This window comes from Panthera uncia (genome assembly GCF_023721935.1).
Source record: "Panthera uncia isolate 11264 chromosome B2 unlocalized genomic scaffold, Puncia_PCG_1.0 HiC_scaffold_24, whole genome shotgun sequence".
Taxonomy (NCBI): domain Eukaryota; kingdom Metazoa; phylum Chordata; class Mammalia; order Carnivora; family Felidae; genus Panthera; species Panthera uncia.
Window position 1 is genome coordinate 107258044 of NW_026057580.1, and position 9101 is coordinate 107267144.

Genomic DNA, 9101 nt, shown 5'->3' on the forward strand with positions numbered 1-9101 from the left:
TTCCATAAAAATTTAGGATTATTTGTTCTAGCTCTGTGAAGAATTCTGGTGTTATTTTGATAAGGATTGCATTAAATATGTAGATTGCTTTGGGTAGTATTGACATTTTAACCATATTTGTTCTTCCTATCCAGGAGCATGGAATCTTTTTCCATTTTTTTGTGTCTTCTTCAATTTCTTCCATAAGCTTTCTATAGTTTTCAGCATATAGATTTTTCACCTCTTTGGTTACATTTATTCCTAGGTATTTTATGTTTTTTTGTGCAACTGTTGGTGTATAGGAATGCAACCATTGTTGGTGTATAGGAATGCAACCAATTTCTGTGCATTGATTTTATATCCTGCAACTTTGCTGAATTCATGAATCAATTCTAGCACCCAGGTGGAATCCTGGGTTTTCCATACAGAGTATCACGTCATCTGCGAAGAGTGAAAGTTTGACCTCCTCCTGGCTGATTTGGATGCCTTTTATTTCTTTGTGTTGTCTGATTGCAGAGGCTAAGACTTCCAATACTATGTTGGATAACAGTGGCAAGAGTGGACATCCCTGTCTTGTTCCTGACCTTAGGGGGAGAGCTGTCAGTTTTTCCCCATTGAGGATGATATTAGCGTTGGGTCATTCATATATGGCTTTTATGATCTCGAGGTATGATCCTTCTATCCCTACTTTCTTGAGGGTTTTTATCAAGAAAGAATGCTGTATTTTGCATGACCTTTTCTTCTCATTTTAGACTTCCAGCTGGTGGTATTTGCTTCTCACTCCATCAACCCCATTCTTGGGACAGGATGTCCTATCCATCACTTACACACAGAATAAACTCAAACAATGTGCTACTCCTCCCAAGGGCACTAGCCTTTTCTCTAACTGCAAAATAAGATTTATTACCTCTCAAATCAATTTCAGATATCAAGGAAATGGGAGAAAGTGAAGGAAGTAATCAAAGATAGAAAGGTGTTTTCCCAATTCTGTGAAAATTATACTACCCACCCAGGATTATTTCTACTCAGGATAGTTTAAAGGAAAATGTTAGGGTTTCAGTAACAATTTTAATGTATTGCTTTATTGATAACCTTCTACACATCATGTGAAGAGCCAAACTAATAAAGATGCTGAAGAGAGAATAAAAGAGAGTAGTGTGGAAATTGGAAGACAATCTGAAGGGAGTTAAATGGCCACTGACTGTCCATTTATATGGAAGGGAGGTAGAAGCAAAGGTTAGGCAAAAATAATTTGATTGTTGTTAGTCTGGGATAAGAGTTTGAGGGTGGACCTTAAATCGCAGGCCATTTGTGTGAGAGGCTTTGAGGGCATTTACTGCTTGCTCTGCATTTTGGAGGGAATTTTGCCCTTTGTTTGGACTCCCGTATGTGAACATAGAATATCACTGTCCCTGTTATGGATTGAATTACATTCCCCCCCCCAAAAAAAAAGATGTTGAAGTCCTAACCCAAAGTACCTTAGTTAGAAGTAGGTGACCTTATTTAGAAATAGGGTCTTTGCAGATATAATCAATTTAAAATGAGGCCATGCTGGATGACTGGTGTCTTATAAGAAGAAGGAAATTTGGGCTATTGTGAACGGTGCTTCAATGAACATTAGTGGATTTATTAATTTTTTAATCTTTTTTTAACCATATGAATACATATAGGTTCATGAAAAATTAGAATAATACAGCAGAGATTATGAAGGGGTGTTTGTAGACTATGGAGTCAGGCCACCATGCTGTACTGACAAGAAAGCAATGTCACAGAGGGATCACACAACACTTCCCAGACTTGCAAGTTCTTCATAGGAAAGGCCATCTTTGTTTGCTTTGTTTGTTTGTTTGTTTTTAATATGGAACGCTTCACACGTTAGCATGTGCAGGGGCTGTGCTGAGTTTCTTTATATTGTTCCAATTTTAGTGGATGTGCTGCTGAAGAGAGCACCACAGCAAAGCCTATCAATGAAACCCACTAAACCTGGTAGTACGGCAAGTATGTGGGGGTCTAAGCAACAAATCACCTAGCACATATAAAATATTTACCAGAAAAAAAGGAGGGTCAAAAATCTAGCCCTAAAGCAAGTTTGTATTCCAGAAGGCTGAAGTCATACAGACTATATTCTCTGACCGAAATGACATTAAGATGAAAGTTAATAACAAACCATATGTAAAAGTTAACCATCTATTGAAAAGTAATAAATATGCTTCCGAATAACCTATGACTCAAAAAAGAAATCAAAAAGGAAATTAGAAAGTATTTGTAACTGTGTGATAATAAAAATATATCAAAATATGTATCAAAAATGTTTAGCATTTAAGGCAACACTTATAGTCTTTATTATATCAGAAAGGAATTAGGTGGAGGGGGTGCCTGGATGGTTCAGTCGGTTGAATGTCTGACTTAATTTCAGCTCAGGCCATGATCCAGGCAAAGCCCTATGTCGGGAGCCTGCTGAAGATTCTCTCTCTCTCTCTCTCTCTCTCTCTCTCTCTCTCTTTCTCTCCCCCTCTCCCCTGCTTGTGCTCTCTCTCTCTGTCTCTAAAATAAAAAATAAAGAAAGAAATAGAGAAGACAGAAATTAAGTTGAAAGGCAATGAGCTGAACATCTATCTCAAGAAACTAGAAAAAGAAAAAAATCTACAAAAAGTAAAAGAAAGTTAATAATAAAGACAAAAGGCTAATAAGTAATATATAATAGAGAATCAAGAGAAACAAAAGGTTGTGTTTTGGAAAGATTAAGAAAAGTGAGAAACACTTGGGAAAACTGTTAAGGGGGAATAAAAAGAAGGCACAAATGACCAGTACAAAGAATGTAAGGAAGACGTAACTACAGATTCCACCAACATTAAGAACATAATCAGAAGATATTATTAATAGCCCCATGCCCATGATGTTGAGAATTTTGATAAAAATGGATGAAATTCCAGCAAAATAAGCCTTACCAAAATTATTTCATGAAGACAGGGAAAATCTACATAATCTGTTTAAAGTCTGTGTCTGGTAACTGACATTTGAGTCATTTGCAGGTCTATTCTCTCTCTTAATCCTGTTTCTTGAAACAAGTAGTAACTTTTCATCAAATAGTAGGCATTATATATGAAAAATCGCAGAGGCTCTGGGTGATGTTATCTTCTATCAGAGAGGATTCACCCTATTCTCTGGCAGGTGACAGATGTGGGTGCAGGAAACCCCAATACACAGTGCATTTAGATTTGAAGCTGCCCTACAGTCTCTTCACGGTCTGACTTTTCTCTTAGTTGTGCGCACACCTAGACTTTAGCTCTCCAAACAAAGCCTGGGGCGTTTACTAGAGCACTTCCTCCATGGCTTCAATTTTTATCTTCTTATCTGGCACTGTGAGGCTACCAAAGACTCCCACCTGGCTTTTCAACCACTTTCTGCTCAGTTTCTCTTTTCAGCTTAGGAATCAGTAAATGAGGGGTGCCTGGGCGGCTCAGTCGGTTGAGTATCTGAGTCTTGATTTTGGCTCAGGTCGTGGTCTCACGGTTCGTGGGATCAGGCCCCAAGTCAGGCTCTACACTGATGGTGTGGAGCCTGCTTGGGATTCTCTCTCTCCCTCTCTCTCTCTGCCCTTCCCCTGTGCTCTCTCTCAACATAAACAAATAAACATTTAAAAAAAGAATCAGCAAATGCCTCAAGGAGAAAACTAGCCAAGTGTTGGGTTAAATTCTCTGTACTCCCTTTTTCTTTCCAAGATTTTGTCCCCTCAAGTCTTGGCTGTCTTGACAGCCCCCACACTCCAATGTTCACCGCCTCAGCCTTGCAAGATTGCTGACTTTTGACCGGTTCTGATTCTCCTTAGCCTTCACCTTCTACCCAACTTTTCAGTCTCGGTCCCCATGCCCAGAACTGGCAAGTGCCCCGAGGTATCACTTCAGGCAGAATGGGAAGCTCCTTCTCAGTAACATGTCTTTCTCTCCAATATACTGGTACCTCAAGTCCATATTGACTCAGATGCCTTCAAACATGTTTTTGGCACTGAGCTTTTTCAGGTTTTCTTGATGGGAGCATTGGTATGCTACAAGCTATATCCTTCTAACTGAAATCAGAAATCTATGTATTAAATAAAGCATGATGAAGCATTGAAGACATAGTAATGGCTTTAGAAGTTATGTTTTTAACGTTGACATTTCAGGAGTTAAATGCAGGTGGCAGCAGTTGAGAGACTGAGAAGCTTATTGAAGAGAAGAATAAAGGTACTAACAGCCCTATCTTGTGAAGTGGTCTGTGATGGTTCTAGAAATAAAGATATAAGTATCAATATTCTAACCAGCACAACTCATGGGACATGACCAAAATACAGCTTTATTTTACTTTTCCATTGATCCTCACAGATGCAGCCAGGGATGCTCCCCTCTCCGTTCCCCTGGATAAAATTCCACCAACATTAAGAACATAATCAGAAGATATTATTAATCTTCTTGGCCAGATCCCATGATTTTCTGTTAACTGCCAGGTAATAGATGTACCTCTGTTACTTCAAACTGCAGAATCTTAAGTCAGAAATCTAAAATCCAGGCCTCAAGGCACCTAGGTGGCTCAGTTGGTTAAGCATGCAACTCTCGATGTCGGCTCGGGTCACAATCTCACAGTTTAGGCTCTGTGCTGATAGCTTGGAGCCTGCTTAGGATTCTCTCTCTCCCTCTCTTCTGCCCCTCCCCCCTCAAAATAAATAAATAAACTTTAAAAATGAGATAAAATCCAGCCCTCAAAATAATCAAAAATTTCAATTGACTGAACCTCAGATCTTCTCTCCACTTGTTAGTCTCGTCGTGGGCTGAGTGTTGCAGGAGGAAAGGGATGTGTGGTCTTTCTCCGGCTGCTTTTCTTCTCCAAGCTAGTGCTTCTCACCTCTCCGGGGTTGGAGCACAGAGAGGAGGGAAACGGGGGCAGGGGGATTGCTTACTTAAATCGATAACACTGTAAGTTAGGATTAAAGACTGTCCCAGATGTCTAAAATTGTCTTTCTGCCATGAGCACTGGCAGAGGCTTACCTACTGGGTTGCTCTGGCCGAAGTACCTGTGACAGGGGTGATGCATCCCTTTCAGTTGGCCTCTCTCCGCCCCCCCCCCCCCCCACTTGGTTCTCCAGCCATTCACTGAAAAGGATGCTGGCTGTCTGCATCACACCATCCTTCTGCAGGACTTCATATGGCTCCGGAGCATCCCACACTTTCCTGTGTGGCCCCCATTCTGTCCGTTGGAAATATTCACACCCCTTTGGACTGGCCACTGAACAGGGGTTCGGTTATTCCCCACTTGGAATAGCAGCTTCCTTGCATTCTACCATCTAAGCTGCTCAGCCGCCAACAGTATCACCTTTTTTGTCCTCCAGATTTCCTCCAATGCGAATTAAACCCCAGTCTGCTTTGTATCCCAAATCACAGGGGCACATATTGGACATCTCATTTGGTCCACGTAAAGCCCCCTCATGCTCGCTTTGAGGCAGTGAAATAGGTGATCTCTGCCCCAACCCCCGTTGCTGGGATATGCGGATGAGGGTCCCAACAGAATCTTCTCCAAAAAAATCTTTCTCAGATAAAGCGCTCTCTCCATCTACACTGCAACATATTCTTGAAGTGTAGCAGGTAAAGAAAAGCTCAAGAGTCAATAAACTGGTTCTTGACCACTTCCTTTATAGTTCTGCATTTGGGAGTTTGCTTCATATCTGTCATGGTATATATCCTATTAGAAGTTCAGTCAAAATGAAGACAAGACGCATCCCATTTTCATATACTGTTTCCAGTGTATTGTTTATTTAACACTGTAAGGATAGAGCAGTCAACAGTCCCAAATACATGTGCAAGTAGAGACAGACAACTAAAGCAAATGAGTAAAACAGGGCTGAGATAAGAAAGATTATTTGGCCTGCGTGGTCAGTTTTTAACTTTCCCATATGGGGTTGAAGAAATAGCTTACTGCTATCAGAAGAAAAACAGGGACAGTGATGTTAAATGGCAATACATATCCAGCCTCAGTACTAAAGACCGATACGAGTGCTAGAATCTGGGGGAAGCTGGAAATCGGAGTGACGGGCAGTCATGACTCAGCTCACACCAACTGTTTCGTAAAAGAATGCAAACCCAGTTTTGAATATTTGATTATTTTTTAAGAGAAGCAGGAAAATCTATATTTTTATGTTATAATTATATTTGATCCTTTACGTTTTGGTTCAAACTTTTTTTTTCGAACAGTGTGTAGGCCAAATATAGACTGCCAGTCTACGCCCACTAGCAAGACACTAAAATGGTGAACTGAAAGCTAATGGATCAGAGCAGAAAGTCAGTCAATATTTTCTTAAATAGATATATTTATGAATAGTGAGTTTAGTACATTATTCAGACCTGTGAAGGTAACCAAGGGAGTAAAAAAAGCGAAAAGGCTTAAAACTGGTTATCTTTAGAACAACATCAGAAGGACTATAGTTTTTATTAGTCTAAGCATAGACTAGTTTTTATTTGTTTTCTTAAGCTTTTTTAAAGTTTATTTATTTTGATAGAGAGAGACAGAGAGAGACAGAGAGTGAGAATCCCAAGCAGACCCCACACTGTCAGCGCGGAGCCCTACACAGGGCTTGAACCCACGAACCAGGAGATCATGACTTGAGCTGAAACCAAGAGTCCGATGTTCAACTGACTGAGCCACCCAGGTGCCCCACTATTTTAGTCTTTAAATTTTTGCCTGTATTACTTTGATTAAAAAATTAAAAGTAAAAAGGAATTTAAAAATCCCTCCACAAAATCCCAACTCTGATTTGACTTCCCTGGCTGGAAAATTTATTCCTATCAGAGAACTAAGGCAATTGACTCTCCACCACCGCTTGCTCTACCAAAGCCCTAACTGCAGCTCCAGAAGTTTTGCAGAAATGTTAACTCTGTAAGCGTTCGTCAAGTTCTGTGCCCAGCTTCTGTATCTGTGCCTTCCTCTCCAACACTGGCTTGCCTGAGATCTTGTTCTCTGTGCATACCCTGTATATAATTCTTGCCGATGGCTCAGGGAGGACAATGGCAATATCTGAGGACCTACAGAGCATACGTCCAATCCAAGGACCAAGCTCAGCAGACCTGAAGGCCTCTCCAGCCCTCTCTAGTACCCAATGACTCCATGCCATTTTATCATTGAGCTTCCTACTCCGCCCCGACCCCCACCCTATGGAGATAATCCAATGCCATCCTTGTGACTACATATCAGCTCACAAAAATTGCACTTCCTACAGTAGCCACAACCACCCACATCATACCACTAGAATATCTTTGTCTCCATGGATTCTCCATCCAGATTTTATGAGGCCATGGGCACAAATTTGTATCTTTCCTTCTGTTGAATGCCTCCCCTATCCTTGGGATGAGTCATTTGTCTGCAGCTTACTACCAACAAAAAGAAGGCCAAGAGACTAATCTGATCCAAGAATGATAGAAATTACAAGGATTTTATTTATCCTCTTTTAATAAAAGCAGCTAATTTCATGTTTTACTTTGTATCAGGTATGACACTTTGTATACTTGATACTTTGCATTATACTACTCTATGATGTAGGTACAATTATCTCCATTTCAAGCCAAGGAAACTGAGACATGGGAAAGTTAAGTAACCTGCTCAAGGCAAAAATTTAGTAATTGACAAAGCCTGTGTTTTAATCCTGGCTCTGACTCCAGAGCCTATGCTCTAAGCTACTATACTAGATAGCTTTTTGGTATAAAATGATACATGAGAGCAAAATGGAAAATCCATAAAACAGGCTATAGTCATCCAAATATAATTCTATTACATATAGAAGATTTCTCTTCACAGGGAAAAGAATTCAACATCATCGATGAGTTTGAGTGTTCTCAATACTTACACTCTTACCTTTCTTTCCTATAATTGTAAACTGTCTAAATGGCATTCTGAGCTTTTACAAATTCAAATAAAAAGAAACTTTCTAAGGCTTGTTCGCTAGAGGTCACTGTCCTAACTCTGGAGTCTGGTTGGTCTTACTGCACAGGAAGGCAGAATTGGGCAACAAATGATGGCTGCCATTCATGTGTCCAGCAGATGTCACTAGAAACCCGTGGATCCTGAAGTTGATTCTTAGCTAAACAGTTACACTTCATGAAAATAAGCATCTCATTCTGTCAAGGCAGGTTATGCTAAGTTTGTTATTTTAATAAAATTTAAAATATAAAGCTGTTTGGTTGTCAAGACAGTCTACCTAATATTCATACACAATTCACTTATCTTCTAGGAAAAGAAAACAAAATAAGATATCTTGCTTGACATAACAAGGTAACTGAGGGAAAAACAAGAGGGTTAATTGACAGGAATGACAACTCAGACTGGGTTCAAAGTTGTCTTCTCAACAGCTCTTACCAAAAAACATGCCACGCCTAGGATTAGGGATACAAATGAGTGCACACAGCTTTCCATGCTTCCATTGTTCCTCATCAAGGTGCTCTCAAGGGTCTTAGCCTGCTGGAGCTCGAGCTGCCATAACCAAATCCCAAAGACTGAGGGGTATTTATTTATTTATTTATTTTAAAGTTTATTTATTTATTTTTAGAGAGAGAGAGTGCACGCGAGAGAGAGTGGGGGAGGGGCAGAGAGAGAGAGGGAGAGAGAGAATCCTAAGCAGGCGTCACACTGTTAGCACAGAGCCTGATGTGGGGCTCAAACTCATGAATCTAAGATCATGACCTGAGCCAAAGTCAGACACTTAACTGACTGAGCCACTGAGGCGTCCAGACTGGGGGGCTTTTTAAACCACAGAATTCAGGGACGCCTGGGTGGCTCAGTTGGTTAAGTATCCTACTTCAGTTCAGGTCATGATCTCACATTTCATGAATTTGAGCCCTGCCTTGGATTCCATGCTGACAGCTCAGAGCCTGGAGCCTGCTTCTGATTCTGTGTCTCTATCTCTGCCCCACCTCGGTTTGTGCTCTGTCTCTCTCTCAGTAATAAATAAACATGATAGATAGATAGATAGATAGATAGATAGATGGATAGATAGATAGATAGATAAAAATAAAAATGAACCACAGAATTCATTTCTCACAGTTCTTGTAGCTGGGAATCCAAGTTCAAGGTGCAGGCTCATTGGCTCCCTGGTAAGGACTCTC

General features: G+C 40.4%; 1 pseudogene; it reads right to left on the reverse strand.

Moving 5' to 3' along the window:
• Positions 1–1831: 1831 nt before the first annotated feature.
• On the reverse strand, positions 1832–1929 carry LOC125939205 (uncharacterized; annotated as a pseudogene).
• Positions 1930–9101: the final 7172 nt, after the last annotated feature.